The sequence below is a fragment of the Oreochromis niloticus genome, linkage group LG22 (genome assembly GCF_001858045.2).
Source record: "Oreochromis niloticus isolate F11D_XX linkage group LG22, O_niloticus_UMD_NMBU, whole genome shotgun sequence".
In the NCBI taxonomy this organism is placed as follows: domain Eukaryota; kingdom Metazoa; phylum Chordata; class Actinopteri; order Cichliformes; family Cichlidae; genus Oreochromis; species Oreochromis niloticus.
Genome location: NC_031985.2, coordinates 21084407 through 21101827, shown reverse-complemented (window position 1 = coordinate 21101827; position 17421 = coordinate 21084407). Strand labels below are relative to the sequence as shown.

General features: G+C 39.0%; 2 long non-coding RNA genes across 2 annotated transcripts; one reads left to right on the top strand and one right to left on the bottom strand.

Annotated features, from left to right (window-relative positions):
* The first annotated feature begins 49 nt into the window (after positions 1-49).
* Positions 50-3044, top strand: LOC112843594 (uncharacterized). Its single transcript, XR_003216028.1, has 3 exons — positions 50-1442; positions 2403-2597; positions 2699-3044. It is a non-coding gene; the product is annotated as an uncharacterized LOC112843594 (long non-coding RNA).
* An 88-nt stretch (positions 3045-3132) lies between these two features.
* LOC102083053 (uncharacterized) lies at positions 3133-15831 on the bottom strand. The gene is made up of 6 exons (XR_270310.3): positions 15716-15831; positions 15091-15291; positions 10248-10328; positions 9801-10029; positions 8155-8247; positions 3133-3426 (listed from the first exon to the last, which is right to left on the bottom strand). It is a non-coding gene; the product is annotated as an uncharacterized LOC102083053 (long non-coding RNA).
* Positions 15832-17421: the final 1590 nt, after the last annotated feature.

The window sequence follows — 17421 nt, the reverse complement described above, 5'->3', positions numbered from 1 at the left end:
TAACACAGTTTGCATCATTATCCAGATGTACATAAGCAAGAATACACAGTTACACAATCATACCAAAACTCTGTCTTGATAGTTTCCACTTTCTCTTTTTGTATCAGACATACTGACACAATATTCGGGATAAATAACCATGAAACAATTTATTTATTCAGTTTAGTGTTTTACACATCACATCAAAGAGCCTGTTTCACTGGAATTGTCCACTTGATGGCGCAGTAGAGCAAATGAAGCATCACAATTCTTCGAACCATCTGTCGACTAGTTGGATGGAAAGCTTCAGTTCATCACGAGGCTTCATCTCACCATCACTAATGATCGATACTTTAGTTAGTTTCTCTCCTGTAGGTTCACTACTTTACTCTTTGTGGATGAAAAAGCAGCTCTGTCTGTGCGAACACCTCTTCTAATGCGGCAGACTCACTTCTTCCTACCCCGCTGTGACTTCGGTGGTCACGTGACTCCACTACACAGAAAATGCATTTGGGCTACAGAGAGTGAGCAAGAGGAGCAACATGTGGAGATATTTTATGACTGTAAATGAAAATGCTGGAGAAGAGATGGAAGGCATGTCAGCACCTAAAGCCACAGGGGACCACAACAAGCTGTAGAGTTCAGCTTTCGGGCTTTCAGATCGTTTGTTTGCAGGGTTGGAAAATAGGCAGCATAGTGGCTCAGACCTGACAGGAGGAATGGAGGAGCTTTTGCTACCCTAGCCTCTTCCTGTGAGCAGTTTGCATGTTCTGCTTTTATTTCTGGGTTGTTCTCCGGGCACTTTTTCAGCTATCCAAAAGATCTTACAGTCCTTCTTTAATTAGCATTTTGTCCACATGTAGTGACTGTATTACTCATGTTACATGCAGCTGCAATTCACAGACATTTCCTGAACACCTCATATGGAAGCAAATAAGAGACGTGACATGAACAAAATACAAGAAAAACTCATCCAAATTACTTCATTCTCAGTTAAAAGCCTGTGAAGAGCAAAAGTGGTTCCTTTCCTTCTCACTAGGAAGGATGCAGAATTATATTGTGCAGCTGACATCACCTCATTACAATATACTATTATCTTGTATTTTTTCACACCCCAGATAAAGGCTTTGGATGAATTTACACTTCACACGTTTTAATATCAAACTTTGTGTTTCTGTACACCTTGGACATTATAACCTGACACTGGTCAGTGCTGAATGTGTCCATACAGTACAGGGGATAATCTTTCAGGATGGAACAGCTTTCAGATTTTTTTTATTCGCAGAAAGGATAAAATTAGTCTCTTTCCACTTTAAGAGAGGGGAACTCACTGATGCAAGTACACTCTGGATCTGTGTGATCAGGCTGTCATGAATACTGAGCTCCTGCTCTTTGTGTTGCAGGTGTGACCTCGGCATGTGAGAAGTCCTGTGTTTAAATCCCAGATGACCAAATCCCACGCTGTATGTTTACATACTTTACCTATTACAAGTAGGGATGGGTACCGGTGGTTCTGACATAAATGGTAGTAACCAGACCGAAAAGCAGCGCACATTTCGGTGCTTTATTTCGGTGCTTTTTTTTTTACTGAGATGTCATACACTTTGGATTCTAGCCAATCATTTTACCTTTGCAAGTGTAGTAGGCGGGCCCAGGTACATACGTTCTTTTAGAGCAGAGCTACAGATTAATAATGCCCAAGGAGAAGCGGTCAAAAGTCTGGCTGTACTTCACAGCAAAAGATGCAAACTCAGCAGCCTGCAACAAGTGCTTTAAGGTGATACTGTGCAAAGGAGGTAACACCTCGAATCTGATGAAACACCTGGCGACTTATAGCATTTTGTTAAAAGCAGAGAAATGCGCCGTATTTGATAGCTTGCTACGAGACCTCACACCTTGCACATCTACTGCGGTGTGGTACCTGTTATCGACCCGGAGTTAGCAACATCCCCCAAGAACCCGAGGAGTAGAGTCCTAACCCCTAGCCCTGACAGTGTAGCAGAAATGATGACGGATGATGATGGCAGCAGCAGCCGTTCTTCTCTGCGTGAGTAGCTTCATGTTGTCCGTGTGTAATTTACGTTGAGTACGCTAACCACGTTATTACATTAATGCATGTAAGGTGAACTAGCAAACACCGTCGTAGTTACATGCTGCTGTCTTCTTGTTTGATGGCAGATACTCCCTTCACCCTGGCCAAAAAGGCTCAAATGACCAAAGAAAAAGTGGAAAACAGCTAAACATGAGAGGTTTTTGGACAAAGTGTGTGTTCTCCATTCTTTAATAAGCACCGGTTCGAGCACCGTTTCAAAAGTACTGGTTTGGTACTGGTATCGGATAAAACCTAAACGATACCCATCACTACTCACTATCTACACTTTTCTCTCTTGTGTAAACACTCTCCAAACAAACATCTGTTTCAGGTCATAACAGCATGTGCTGTTTTGCACAACATCTGCCTCGGTGCTGGTGATATTGTGGCCTGGAGGATGATGTTCAAGATGAGGGGGAGATTGGTTCAGAGGCAGTCAGTGGTGCTCTCTGATGGGACCAGCTATCTGCTGAGGTGTCTGCCCTGGAGGAGGTACCCCTGGACCAAAATGATTGTCAGCAGGCAGGTATTCATTCATTAGTACATTTTTAAAGTTGTAGAATATTACTTGTTATATCCGTATTAACAGGATTGTTTGCACAACTTTGTTCTTGCATCTTTGTGAAGACATTTTAGTGGACATGGCAGCCGTCAGTTACATCAGTCCTGCAAACCCAAGAGATAGATGATGTGATGAACCGTGGAAACAAGCATCCCTAAACAAGTTCTGCAGATCACCCTGTATGATGCTCAACTTAGAAGCTAGAAAGGCAAATCATTTCACTTATGGTGTCTCCTTCATCTCTTTGGTCCTGGTCCAGCAGATTCAGCAGTACTGCCCGAGACTTCCTGCTCAGCCAAATATCAGGGCTGGTTAAAAGTGTGCATACTGGGACACTCAGGTTAATCCTGGACTTTAATAATAACTCTTAATAACTAATACTCCTGTTGTGTTTTTTTTCAGTTGTTATTTTCTCAATTTGGACAATTTAATAAATCACAGTTGCAAATAAACAGTTATGTTGTACATAGTTTAACTGTATTTGAATCATTTTCTCAAAGTGTTTACAATGATTTTTATTTATAAAACTTTATACATTTTGTTGGACATAGTTTAAAAAAATAATTCAAATAAAGTTCAACAAACAGGAAGTTCAACTATGTACAGTGATTAATATTTAAGGAGTGTTATTTGTTCCCCCCTCTCTCAGCCCAGCTGGCCGTCATCCTCCTGCTCACTTTGGTGGCCCACTGAATAACTGGGCCCTGGAGTGTCCTCTTGGATGGCGGCAATTAGGACTGGAGGGCCTCTCTGGCAAACCCGGGTGAGGTCGCTGCAGTGGGCTTCTCACTCCCTAAATTCAGGCAGAGGAAATCAAAAGTGGCAGTTGACAAAAACAGCAACAGTACAGGTTTACATGAATAAATTCAATACATTATAATTAACAATACATATTTCCATACTACCGTGCATACTTTGTATTTTTTTTTTTTTTTTTTTTTAAATTTTCCCTTTTTTTTAGGCTGGCAAAGGGGTGATTTTCCCCGCCAGGCCCATTTTCTCAAGAATTGCGCTGACAGACAGAATATAGTAGAACATGTTAATCCCTGAACAGCATCCACAACAAAAATGTATTAATTCTAATTCAGGGGCCGCATCCTTGCGAAGGCGCATTAGAAGGCCAATTACATCATAGCCAGGCGACAAAGGCTGTCCCAATTTGAAGGTTGCTCTAAATGCGTCCTTCATTTCCCCAGATTTGAAGGATCGGTCGGGTGTATCCATCCTGTCCCAGAATTCATAGCTCTGCCCAGCCAATTCCACTTTCCAACAATGGCGGCAGCTACTTTTTTATTTTAATATTACTCTTTTCTGGGTCACAAAATAAACTTTTAAGATATTTTCAAGCGAGAATGTAGCTGTGTAAACTTCAAATATCTGCTCGGTTTATCAACACATCACATATTTGCAAAAAAGTGCTCCAAAGTTTTCAGAAACGTCTGTTACCCACAAGCTCGACAGCTGACTGGGAGGTCAAGGCTTACTAGAGCCGGAGAAAACAGCGGACTTCGTTTTCAATGTTTTCAGACCCCCTGCGGTCTTTTGCTACTCAGGTTAAACATGATATATAAATCACTTAAAAATGTTATAGTTTGGCTTTTTTTCCAGTGTTTTATTTGTTCCTGAGTAAATCGGTTTGGCAGGGATTAAACTTGTAGTTTTCACACAGAAAACTGATTTTTTACAATTATTTTCCTTTTGCTGTTTTTAGTGTTTTATATAAGAAAATAGAAGTTGCTGGATGTAAGCCCAGCTCAATGTAATAATGACTGTTTCACAGCAGTAAGAACATTATGTTTTATGCAGTGTTTTTTCATTTTATATATGACTTCTCACTAGAGCTGGGCGATATAAGATTTTTTCATATCACGATGTTTTTTTCATTTCAGGCGATAACGATATATATCACGATATAAGCCAAATAACTATATTTGTAAGATTTAAATGTGCAGTTGCTCACAAGTAAAATGTGAAATAATCAGCAGCTTGTTTTGATTTAAATATTTATTTCCCATAATAAGTTCAACAGGGTTTTTCAGATAAAGGCAAATATTGCAAACTACACAAAAGGCAGCCGCTTAAAGCATTTAACCCTTTAAGACCTACCATAGAACCAAGTCCGCCAGAGATTATATTATATTTTTACATACTGTAGTGCCATTTTTGGGAGCATTTCAAGTTGCTATACATCAATACAACCATTATAGCCCAAATTTTAATAATATGTATGCATTAAGTGCATAGTAATTACATAAATTGCAAAAAAGTGCAATAAACTACAAAAAAATTGAAAATCGTTTTTTTTTTTTTTTTAACATATATATTTCTAGTTAAAGAAATGTAAGAGGCTTATCCCTCAAAAGTGTAAATACAAAAAAGTTGCACAAAATAGTTTCCCACCACAGGAAATTTATTTTGAGTGTCTTCATAGTTTTACTTTTGAAATACACCAATTTCTTTATACTGCAGGAAAAACGAAAATAAATATTATAGTGCAAATTTGCAAAAAAGCAGCATATGCATCAAAATAAACTATTTCCAGCAGTGCAATACGAGTCCAAAGCATCCCAGAAACGACACATATAGTCATAAAGTGAAAGAACTTTTAAAAACACCACTACAGGCTCATGAGGCCCTGATGGTAAAAAAAAAACACAAAAAAACAACTACATTTCCGCAAAAATGACGTCACTTCCGGTTTCGGGCAGGTCATGGCGGACATGCGAAAGTTCGGGCTGACGTCTATTCCAACCTAGGAAGTGTTATGAACAGCTGATCGGATCGGCAAAGCGTGTTTCTGGAATATTATGTTTTTGTTGCTGCAAGCGCTTTTTATGCAGTTTTTGCAAAGCTATATGTGGAAGGAAACTGTGACCTAGGACAAGCTGATGGCATAAAATGTAAGTACAACGGTTTCATATGCAAAAAAAAATTATTGCGCTAGCTTACACGGTTGCAGTGCTACCGGGATTTAAAAATAGTTACGCAAAACAGAGCGTGCCCGCTCCGACCGGTTTTAAAGGGTTAAGTTCCAAAATAGAACAAACAGACTACTAAATTGTCAATTCCACTTAGAAACAAAATATTAATTCTAAAAATAAATCTTAGTTTTGTTTTACAGAAGAACAGACAAAATTGACTAACTTTTGTCAATATCAAATAAACTGAAAACTAAAAGGAAATTCTCAATCTCTCCTTGTTGTATAGCTTAGCTTTTCAAACAGTTTTAACAGTTACTTTAGTCTGACAAAAGCCGAATGACGAATTAGCGCTTTCAGTCAGAGATTGAGCTTGCACCGCTTTATTGTATTTCCAGACTTGCTTTCGGCACCATTTACAGTGCGCGCTACTCTGTTTTTTGTCAGACTTGAAATAGCCGAAATACCTTCACACTACGGAACTTCTGTGGCCCTTCCGTTCGACAATCTCTCCGGCATTGGAACCATCATCTGTTTTCTCTTCGGTAACCTTCGGTCACGCTCTCGGTTGATTTTTCTCTAGTTGGCACACTCATTTCCTCTATTACCCGGGCAGCACGGCGGCTGGCTGCTTCCCAAACAAATACACATGTGCGGCTTGGGACTTGTGCTGTACGTAACAAGTCACGTGATGTGACGCTGCTGCTGTGATTGGTTCGGCTCTGCGCTACTTAATTTGGATTGGCTGTTCTTTTTTTTCTTTTAAGAGGACAAGAGAGATGAGGCCTATCGCAATAGTTTAATTTTTCTATCGAGAAAAAGTTATTTCGCAATACATATCGTTATCGTTATATCGCCCAGCTCTACTTCTCACCCATCAGCAAACATACGGTGCCCAGCCCCGGTGTTGCCAACTTAGCGACTTTGTCGCTATATTTAGCAAGTTTTCAGACCCTCTCAGCGACTTTTTTTTTCTAAAAAGTGACTAGCGACAAATCTGGCAACTTTTTATGGTGTTATTGGAGACGTTTTCATGTGAAAGAAGGTGTTGCCGTGGGCACCTCGCCCGTGCCAAAGCGCTCACAGGCGGCACATAGTCCTCACGCAGCAGTCGCCTCCAGCTGCTGTCAGACCAGGAGATGTTCACCCTTACGCATTCAAACTGCAAATGAATCACGCATGAGCGAAGCCGTTGCTCCCCTCCCACTGTAACGCAGGGCGGGAGCAGCGGTAAATGTACATTTTTCTTTGTCTACAATAACTCAGTGCACTATAATACATCATTCTAATCATTGCAAACTTAGAAATCGGATGTCCTTGCAGAGCCTTAACTCCATGTTGTACATCCGATTTCCACTGAAGAGGTTTGCTATGTTCATTTTGATTGTTAATGGTTAAAAATCCTTTTTACTGTTACTTTTTTTGGATCACAAGGTTTAAAACCACTTAAAGGAACACACACACACACACACACACACACACTAAAAAAAAGTAACTCCGCCAGTAAGTCCAGATAAAGGAGGAGGGTTGGAATTATTGAAAACAATAATTACTAAGAGAAAATTAATTTGTAGTTCTAAATATATTCTAAATGCTTTTAAGGTGTTTTTTTTAACTGACTTTATGTCTCTTCCACAATGTTTTTTCTTTCTCCTACAGCGTCTCTTACATTTACATAGGCAGGACCAATTATGCAAATTAGGCGATGACATCATTTAGCGACTTTCAGGACAGCCAATAGCGATTTTCCTTACTGAGGAGTTGGCAACACTGCCCAGCCCTCTTCCAACACCTAAAAAAAGTAGTTATTTGTGGCTTGTCGAGCACACAGGCAAAGCAGACTGGGTTTATTATAAACTCAGCAAAATGTTGTATAAAAAGGAGCGCAAGTGTCAGCAGTGCAATGTAGGCCTTTGGCTACAGCTTGAGAGCAAGTGCTTTTTGGAGCTCTACCAGAAGCCTGAACTTATTTAGAAGAAAAGAGATGCCCAAAAACAAACCACAGGGCAGAAAAACAAACACTTGTTGTTGTTCAGTGTTTTACAGTTCATACTTCAAATTGGCTATTCTAAATCTTTTATTCATGGACATTTTGAGTGCCTCATGCAGTAAAAACTGTACAATTTCTATTTTATTTTTTGTCTATTTCTGTTATTAATCCCTGATTAAGTGGAGAAAAAAAACCTACCTACCAGATGTGGAAACAAATAGTAATTGTAAAAAAGGTACAAAAGCACACACTCACAGCTGATTGTATGCCATTTTTAACAGTTAAAACAACAAAATAACTCCAGACGGCCTGTTTAATATTATACGAGATAAAGGGTTAAAGAGATTGTACTTCTTCTAGCATCACTGCACATTTATGCAGCTTATGTTTAGAACTGTTATAAAATTCATTACCAAACTAATTATTTCAACTCAAAGTGTATCTCAAAAATCAATAAATATGTTATAAACTAATGGGAGGGAGATCCCCTATGAGCCCAAATATACTACTATGACATACTTAACTGCCAGTGAGACAAAGGCAATTTTTATTACAAATGAGAAATGAACATACCAATAAAGACTCTTAACTATTCAATTCTAAACAAAGTTACCCTCTGCCGTGTCCTTTGGAGCAGAATCCATGAATTTTGTAGTAATTCATGGATTTCTTCACACTGTCCTTCAGACAGCTGTTGGATGTTCTCCTGACAATGACACAGGAAAAAGAAAAAAAAAACAAAAAAACTATCAGAGATTTTGTATAGCACAACGGTTACACAATCTAAACATGTATAAACACATCGATGATGCTTAAAGATTAGATGCATTTGATGAAGCATCAAATGCATCGGTCACTCTGGCACAGCTGGCTGCCAGAGTGACCGAGCCGCAGGCCGAGAGGCCGAGGGTACCCCACCCCCGAAGTGGCCCGAGCGAGCCCCAGGCTCCAGGCCCCGACAAGCAGCCACCAGGAGTGAGCCGGTGTGTGCCTGGACGCCCATCCCCAGACACAAAGAATCACCAACGCACCGATGTCTGCAGGGGAAGTGGTGGGGGGAGATAGGCCTCCATACCTTGGAGGGCCTGAGATGTCCCTAGAAAGGTGGCGTCTGATACCCAACCTGACATATAGACACAGACATACAGGCACACACAGATACAGACATCCATTCCCACCCTCATGCTCTCATATGCAATTACTCAACACTCACCCAACGTGGAGACAAACATAAATAAAGACACTGTACACAGTCACACTCCCCAAGCGTACTCTAAGCCTCAGGTCTAGGTACCCTTGCCCCTGGAGGGGGAAACTGCACCCAGACCCAGGTAGTGTTACCCTTTTCCCTGGAGTGGAGAGAAGCAGACTGCCCCGGCTCGGCAGCAGCAGGGAGACCCCACATTCCAGACCCCAATCGAACGGCCAACTCCTCCTCCTAGCCCCCGCTCCAACAGGCAGCAGAGAACGAGGGTGTGTGAAGACACCAAACCTCCTTTGCCTGCTCATATGTAGTGTTGGTGCATGTGTGTTATAAGGTGCATTTAAAACCCAGGAGGGCATGGAGCTACCTGCCAGAGAGCAGCAGCTAAGCGCATAGCCCCTCCTGATAGCCCTCAATGTCTACATGCATTTAAAATTGAGAGCTGGGCAACGACGCCAGGGGTGAGGTTGTACAACCTGATGGTCTTTTGGATTCTGTGTAGCGTGCCCACCCCCAAGGTCCTATATGTATGTGTTATGAGAGTGTGAGTAATGTGAATGTCTAAGTTGTAGGATAAAATTGCACCCCCATACTCTGCAACCCAGCAGGGAAAGGGGGCCCAGGCCCATCCAGACCAAGGCCCAGTTCAGCAGCGCCGCCCGGCCCCACAGTGCCCGAGACAGCCCACCCGACCCCACCACAGAGAAAAGTCTGCATACCAGAGCCATCATTAATTCACAACACAAGTAGGATGGCCAAGAGAGTTTGCTTGACAACTTCCATACCATATGATTTATCTGTGTGATCCACTATGTGATCACCAGGAAAATTGCACTTTAACCCAACTCACGTTCAGATGTGCTGTCTAAGAAACACAATTCTGAATGTTTTTCATTATATAATTATTCACCCCTGGCTGCAAATGGGACACCTAAGTTACCTGAAGTAGGAGACACTTGTATAATTTGGGTCAATAACGTAACACAGGTATTTCCTGAAAAGGCTGAACTCATAGTGACAGGTCACATGGAGCTTTCACATAAAATCACACTCACCTAATTTTCTTAGAGAAGCAAGGAGGATCCACAATGCAACTTCAAATGAAACTTGAACTTTCCCGCACTCGAAATAAAGTGGGAAAACCTTTCCAGTGCCGTTACTGCCGATGTTAGTTGCATTGTTGGAATGTGAATGTGCTGTTGGTGGAGAAGGCTGCTTGGAGCTGGCAACATTGTGGGTAAGGCCCAAAACCATCAGCAGGAACACTGCCAACCTGTTGTGCATCTTGAGCAAGATGGATTAAAGAATGTGCATTATAACCAACAAAATCAAGACCATAGATAAAACCAAAATCAGAGACCGCTGTTTTCTCCGCTAGCTTGATAGTTGAGTGGGAGGTCAAGGATCCATCAATAGCAGCAGCTACTAAGTTTTAATATTACTCTAAAAATAAACTTTTAAGATATTTTCAGGTGAGAATGTAGCTGTGCAACAGGCTGTACCTGGGTGTGGATCTCTTCATCAATGGCAAGTTGTTTCTTCTTCACCACCAGCAGCTTCATTAGGGGTTTGGTGGTCATGCCCTTCAAAGAGGATAAGAGGAACAAGATATTATACAATGTACACACACCCCTACAGTGGTTAGGACAGAAACATATGTGTCCACCCGCCTGTTCAAACAATTTAAACTTATTGTAGTGTTTTTCTAACATTTCTGCATCTCTTTGTCAAAATAATGAAGAAACTTCACACTTTGATACATGCTGATCTTCTTAAATCAGACCTGGTTCCTGAAATCAGCTGAAGGCTGAGTAGTATTACAGGGCATATTTGTTAGAATATCTAGCAGAATATAATATTTTACAGTGAACAGGAAGTGCCAGATTTCAACAAAATCATGCAAAACTAGTTTACATAGTAAATGTAAATCTTGAAATAAAAATTTGCATAACTCGAACAAATGTACTTCTCCTGTCATCCTCCCCATCTTATAATAATGTGTAATGTTTGTTTTTATGTATGCAAATTGATCTACTTTTTAAACTGCCAATATTGAGAAATAAACAACTCGGACAAAAAACTGAAGCAAACAACAGCATCATTCATTCTCTTAACTAACTTTTACTTAGTTATACTGGAAATATTCTTATGTTATTATATGGTGCGATTGCACATCTCTGCACCTCGGCAGCTTGAATCAGAGTACCATTCTGCTTATTAAATTGATTAAGACAGCCATCTGGTTAACGGTATAAACTGGATGACAGATCCCTGCTGTTTAATAATACAGGCATGTAAGCACAGGACCCTTTGCCTTTATCACCTCATGTTTATTTCATAATATTTATTTATATAAGGACTAATATACAAGAACTTTCAATGACAATTGTTTCTTCAGGGAACTTGCAATTTGATTAAAATGCTGCACTTTCGGCTCATAGCACAATTAATCAATGTCAGATGGGAGCAATAAGACTGACTGCATTTTTAACAGTTTGACATATCAAAGGCATCTGAGCCTAAACAAAAGATCTATTATTTTAGTCCGAGTGACTTTTATCTTCTTTCTACACTTGTAAAGATCCCTGCAAATAATTAAAGAAATGTAACACTCTGTACTGTAGTTCAACATTTAACTACAATATAAACATCATGAATATCTTACCAAACTAACTAGTTTCATATGGCCATCTTGAATAAATAGTCATGGCAGTTAAAACATCCAGTGACACTAAATTAGACACTCAGCCATGACCAAGATCACAAATCCAGACTTGTAAGGGCTCAGTTCCTAGTATAATGGCCACTAGGAGAAAACACATGTAACCCAAAAAGAGAAATCTCACTCAAGCGCCTGTTGACAAATAAAATGATGAAGATTTTCACTTCATACAAGACAGACTTCCAAATAATAATGCTCATGCAGACACAGACAAATTCAACTTTAGTTGTAAATTAAGGTTGTAATTATAAACTCCAAGTTCATTCCAGCAGCATGAATAAAATATGTTCAAAAACAAAATTGGTTTAAAGCGAGAGAATATGTTTTCAGGGTTTTATTTTAGTTGCTGGTTGTCTGGGTCCAACTTACTTCTGAAAACCTTCCTACAATCCCACCTGGAGACGTGGCTAAGTGCAGAGGTGTGGACTCGAGTCACATGACTTGGACTCGAGTCAGACTCGAGTCATTAATTTTATGACTTTAGACTTGACTTGAAAAAAGGTTGTAAGACTTGTGACTTGACTTGGACTTTTACACCAGTGACTTGGGACTTGAATTGGACTTGAACCTGTTTACTTGAAAAGACTTGATATTTTACCCAAATCTAAAATTTAACATACATATTATATAAAAAGTGCGGACCATTAATTCACTTTATTCATTCATTCATTCTTACCACACTCCGTATGCATGTGAGCGTGGGCTGTAGCACAGCCAATCAAATTAACCAGATTTGAAAAAAACAAGAACAAAAACGCTCGAGCCAAAAATGCTTCCAAGAGTAATTTCTTTCGGGTACATAAACTACGAAGTAGTCAACAGAAAACGAAATGCAATATGCAAAACATGCAAGAAGAGAATCACAGACGGAGATGGAACAACTTCCAACTTTGTCCGACATTTGAAGTTGCATAAAGAACGGTAGGTGGTGCTTTTTTTTTTTTTTGCTACGATGAGACAGCTGACTTAGCTAACTTCATCTTATTAGCAAATGTTCTTCGGGCTACGTTGATGATACTGTTTGGCTTTAACAGGTATGATATGTTTGTCATGCTATTTTAAATCCGGTCCTGCAAGCGCGTCCAAGAATAACATGCAACTTGTTAGCTCAGAATTGTCGGTGAATGGTGAGCAGGGTCCGTTTCAGAAAGTGGGTTCTGTAGCTGTACTCAGTCTCTCTCCGTCTCCTCCCCATCATTAACCCCGTAGATTTAACCCAGTTTAGACTGACAAATATTTATTTTACCATCACATCACAATTCAAAATCACTGTGTTTAATTTGCAATTAGTGTATGGTCGTGTTTAACTTTTGCATGTCTGAGCCAGGGAAAAATTTTTTTTTGGTTAGAAAATCTGGCCCACCTTAGTGTGTAATTGAGTAGTCCTGCTATACATGGCCTTTTTCTTCTGTCATTTATGTCAATACATCAAATAAAATACTTTGATCTTATATTATTAGCTGTTGTTTATTTGCAAAGGTTATTCTCAACAGGGATGCTAGACAAAAACGGCGTTTTCTACAGACAGCCTAGCATACGCTCTCCACTTGCGAGTGAAAAAAGAAAAAGAAAAAACACCCCTTCCCTATTGGTGTTAGAGTTTACCATGTCAGCCAATCAAAAAAATGATAAGGCAACATGTGACATTTGGTTGTTTAGGGAGAAGGGGAAGTTTTTAGGAGTGACACCCGCGACGGAAAGCGGGCGAGCGAAAGAAAGAGAGAGAGAGAGCGAGTTTTCATATGTGAGACATTAGTGACGTTTAGCGTGTTTGGAGGCTATAGTTAGTTTGTTGTGTAGTTATTGTTTTGTATTGTGTGTCGGTTAGACTGCTGAATTTCATATTTGATCTAAAAAAGCTGTCAAAGGCAGATTCCAGTGTAAACGCTGTCTCCACATAGAAAACTGGACTGTTGCACCTCCAGTTGTCAGACCTGCAGGGTTTAGGCCTGTGGTGTTCTCCTCTGTCTTATACTGAACACAAACTACATTTTTTGGACTGGCACAAATAATTTGTGTGCCTTCTTATTTGATGCAGCACACCTGATTGTTCTGTAAATAGATTTAAATGGTTATATAAAAAACGCCTGAGGCCTTGGCTGCATTTTTAGGTAAATAGTACCATATAACTTTGTTGTTTGCAAAACTTGTGCATAATTTTTAGAAATGTACAATTTCTATTTGCATTTCAAGTTATGAAAATGATTCGTTAAACATGTAAAAAAATATAACTTTTTTTCTACTCGGATTCTGAATTTTTTGTCTGAATTTAGATCAACTTTGCTAATATAGTATACCAAAATGAAAAAAATAACTCAAATTTCAGATATTTGAGATTGTGCTGTAAATAATGATACCAAACAAGGCAAGAAAAACATATTTTAAAAGTGAAATATAGAAGTAAAATCAAAAGTAGTCAAGAACGGCCAATTATACCCGGGACCCCAGAGGGTTAAAAAAAAGACTTGAAAGGACTTGAAATTCAAAGTTTCGGACTTGGGACTTGACTTGAAAGTTGTCTGTCTTGACTTGCGACTTGACTCTGACTTGCTTGACTTTACTTGAGACTTGACTTGTGACTTGAGGATAAAGACTTGGGACTTACTTGAGACTTGCAAAACAATGACTTGGTCCCACCTCTGGCTAAGTGATGCACCGCAGTGCTTAAAATAAACAAAACACAATATAGGTGCAACACTATATGTTTCTTTATCTTGAATTTATCTTTCTTAAAGAACCAAGCTTTCAGGTAACCAATATCTGTTATTCCTTATTCACAGTTTTTGCATTTGATATACAGATTTTCTCACTTGCAGTTGTGTTAGGATACACAGCTACAGCAAAAAATGTCATTTTCAAAAACAGGAGTTCAGAGAAAAGAAAATATGAGTTGAGACTGAGCAACTAGTTTGATCAAATAGGCTTTTTTCCCCTAAGGGAGGAAGAAATAAGCCTCCTGTAAATACGTTCTATGAAGTGTTTTTAAGTTCAGATTCAAGTACAGGGAAACATTGAAACTAGATGATGCATTAGATACAAATATAATCGACAAAAAGGAGCTCTTTTGCAAACCAGCATTAATATTGCTGAGAGATGGAGACGAGTGGGCAGAAATACACATCGTGACAACAACTGATGTGATGTCTAACCTACATGTCTGGCATCAACAAGACATTTTCGCCCCATGAACGGCTGTTTATTGGATATTTTCTCTTTTTCAGGCCATTCTCTGTAACCTTTAGAGAGGACTATCAGGGAAAATCAGCTGATTCTGAAATGCTAAGACCAAGTTTGTCTGGAAATGACAACTATGAGACATTCAAAGTCACTTAAGCCATCATCCTGATGCTAGATATGAACTTCAGAAGGTCAACTTTACAGTTTGACCAGTCCTTAAATGCACTGGGTTGCTGTCATGTGATTGACTGACTATATTTGTATTAGCAAGCAGTTGAACTGGTATAGCTAATAAGTTTAAGTGTACAATGCATTTTCATGAAAAGTTCTGATAAATTCTTTGTAACCCTCAAGAAAAAAAATCCCAACTCCAACTGTTTAAGGGGGGGGGGGGGGATGGTTTCCTGGTAAATAAATAAATAAATAAATAAATAAAGTACTCATACCTGAACAAAGACAATGAAGAAAATCACTGTAATAATGGCAGTGATGTCTCTGTCTCTCTGGAAAATGATCAGTTTCCAGCACGAAAGCAAGAGAGAAGGCAACGGCACCTCACAGGTCACTGCAGGCAATTAGAAACTGATCCTCTTTGGTCAGATTGACACTATGAAATTTGTTGGTCATAAATGTCAGACCAACAACAGCTGGAAAGAAGAATGTAAGTGTCAACAAACAAGGCTTAAATGCAATATGTCTAGTGTATTTAGATTGTTTTTCTTGCAAAGTATTTTAATAATAATAATAAGATTATCTGTAAAACACTTTCAAACAAGGTGCTGAACAGTTATTTGAGATTAAAAAAAAAGATAAAGAAATAAATAAAAGCAATACAATTTAAAAACTAAACTAACAAACACACAATTAAGACACAGGATAGGGTGAACAGTGGGTCTTTAACTTAGCTTTAAAAAAATCTCATAAGATTTCAGGGAAATAACAAACTTTCTCTTCAGAGCTGTTCTAGCTTTTGGTTAACAAGTATGTGAATACTTGTATGCATGTATTTGCTAGTATGCATACATTTAAAAAAAAAAAAAAATCACACAAAAATACAGAAGGAGGGCTGACCTATGACCCGTGCAACGAGACACAGAATTACTGTGACTGTGTTGAAGGTCCAGTTCCAAACTTTTTTTTTTTGCCTGTCCCGTTTGGCTCTTTTGCCATCAGAATTATTGTCTAAAGGCGAAGAAAGATGCCCAACGGATTTACTTTACCAAATGGACCATTGCCTTGCCGTAATGGTCTATTTGATTCACCTTTTGTTTATTTTATTTTTTATTTTCACTTTCTAGATAGACTTGAATGAGGAAAAGAAAAGGGAGAGTTCCAAACTTGAGGTCCGGCAACTGTGACCCCTCCCACAAAAATAAAAATTAGGCTTTCATTAAATCTGCTCCACATATTCAAAAAATATTTTATGGTCATTTCGGACTCGCAGGAAATGTTGGCCTGGATAGGGTCGCATCACAACACAGCATGTGATTAACCTGGAAAGAGAAATGGTAATAATAGAATTATTTTTTTAAATATATTATGTAATAATATTATTATATATAGTAATATATACACAATACAATTAATGTGGGTTTTTTTTTTTTTTTTTTTCATTTCACATCCAGTTGGCAACATTATAGACCACAATAGTCAGGTAACACACAGCCATGGTATGTTAAAATTAGTACCAGTTGGCTTGAGCTGGCAGCAACAGTGACCACTTTAAAACAAAAAACACACAGCTCAGAGGTTCAGTTACATACTAATTTGGAAAAATAAAGATATATTACAATTCCTGTCTGGTAGCGAACTTCTCTAATCTATTCATGCAATGTTTCTGTGTCAGAAAGGGCCAAAAACAACCTACAAATATGCTCAATAAGCAACAGCAACTAGTCAGCATTCTTTCTCCTTTTCAGTAGTGGTCCCTTGTTACTCGCAGGAGTTCTTCTAAAAATAACCCACGATAGGTGAAATCCGCAAACTAGCCAGGTTTATTTGTTTTACAATTATTATAGGCTGTAAAAACCCCTCACTACACACTTTTCTCAGAAAGGCATGAACATGTTCACACTTTTCTCTCTTGTTTAAACACTCTCAAAGTTCAAACTTTTGTAGAAAAATAACTCCAGTATTATAGAATGAAACCAACTTCAGAGTCACACTGCTAGTGATTTATGTAAATGTGACAAGCTGAATGCATTCTGTACTGTACAGGAGACACTACACTGAGGAGATTGATTGACAATGGCCTACAGCCAATCAGGTTGTAGAACACAATGTGCTGCAAAAAAAAGGAAAAGGAAAAAAAAAACAAAAAAACATGCAAATTCGCACTAAACAAAATCCACAAAACAGTGAGGCTGCGAAGGGTGAACCACGTTATACCAAGGGACCATTGCATTGACTTTGTCTTTCTAGGTTTTGCAGAATGATAAAAGGAATTGACATCAATAAAATTCCTCCTTTACAGACCAGTAATACAGAAAACCAAATTTTAAGGTGAGGGGCAACACATAGCTGCAGGCAAGGGATTGTCCTTGAAGCTACATATCCATCATCAGGTTCATATGCCTTTTTCAGGGTGAAATTCAAGTTTCTAAGCACTTTCAAGGTCCATTTTCAGGTTTTTCCAGCACATCCCCCCCCCCCCGAAAAAAAGGAAAGGAATGCCAGTTTCAATTTGCATCACCTCAGTAAGACCATGTGAAAGTTAAAACAAATCATCCAGGTGAACTTAAACACCTTCATTCCCCTTTTGTTAAAAAGTAGAAAAA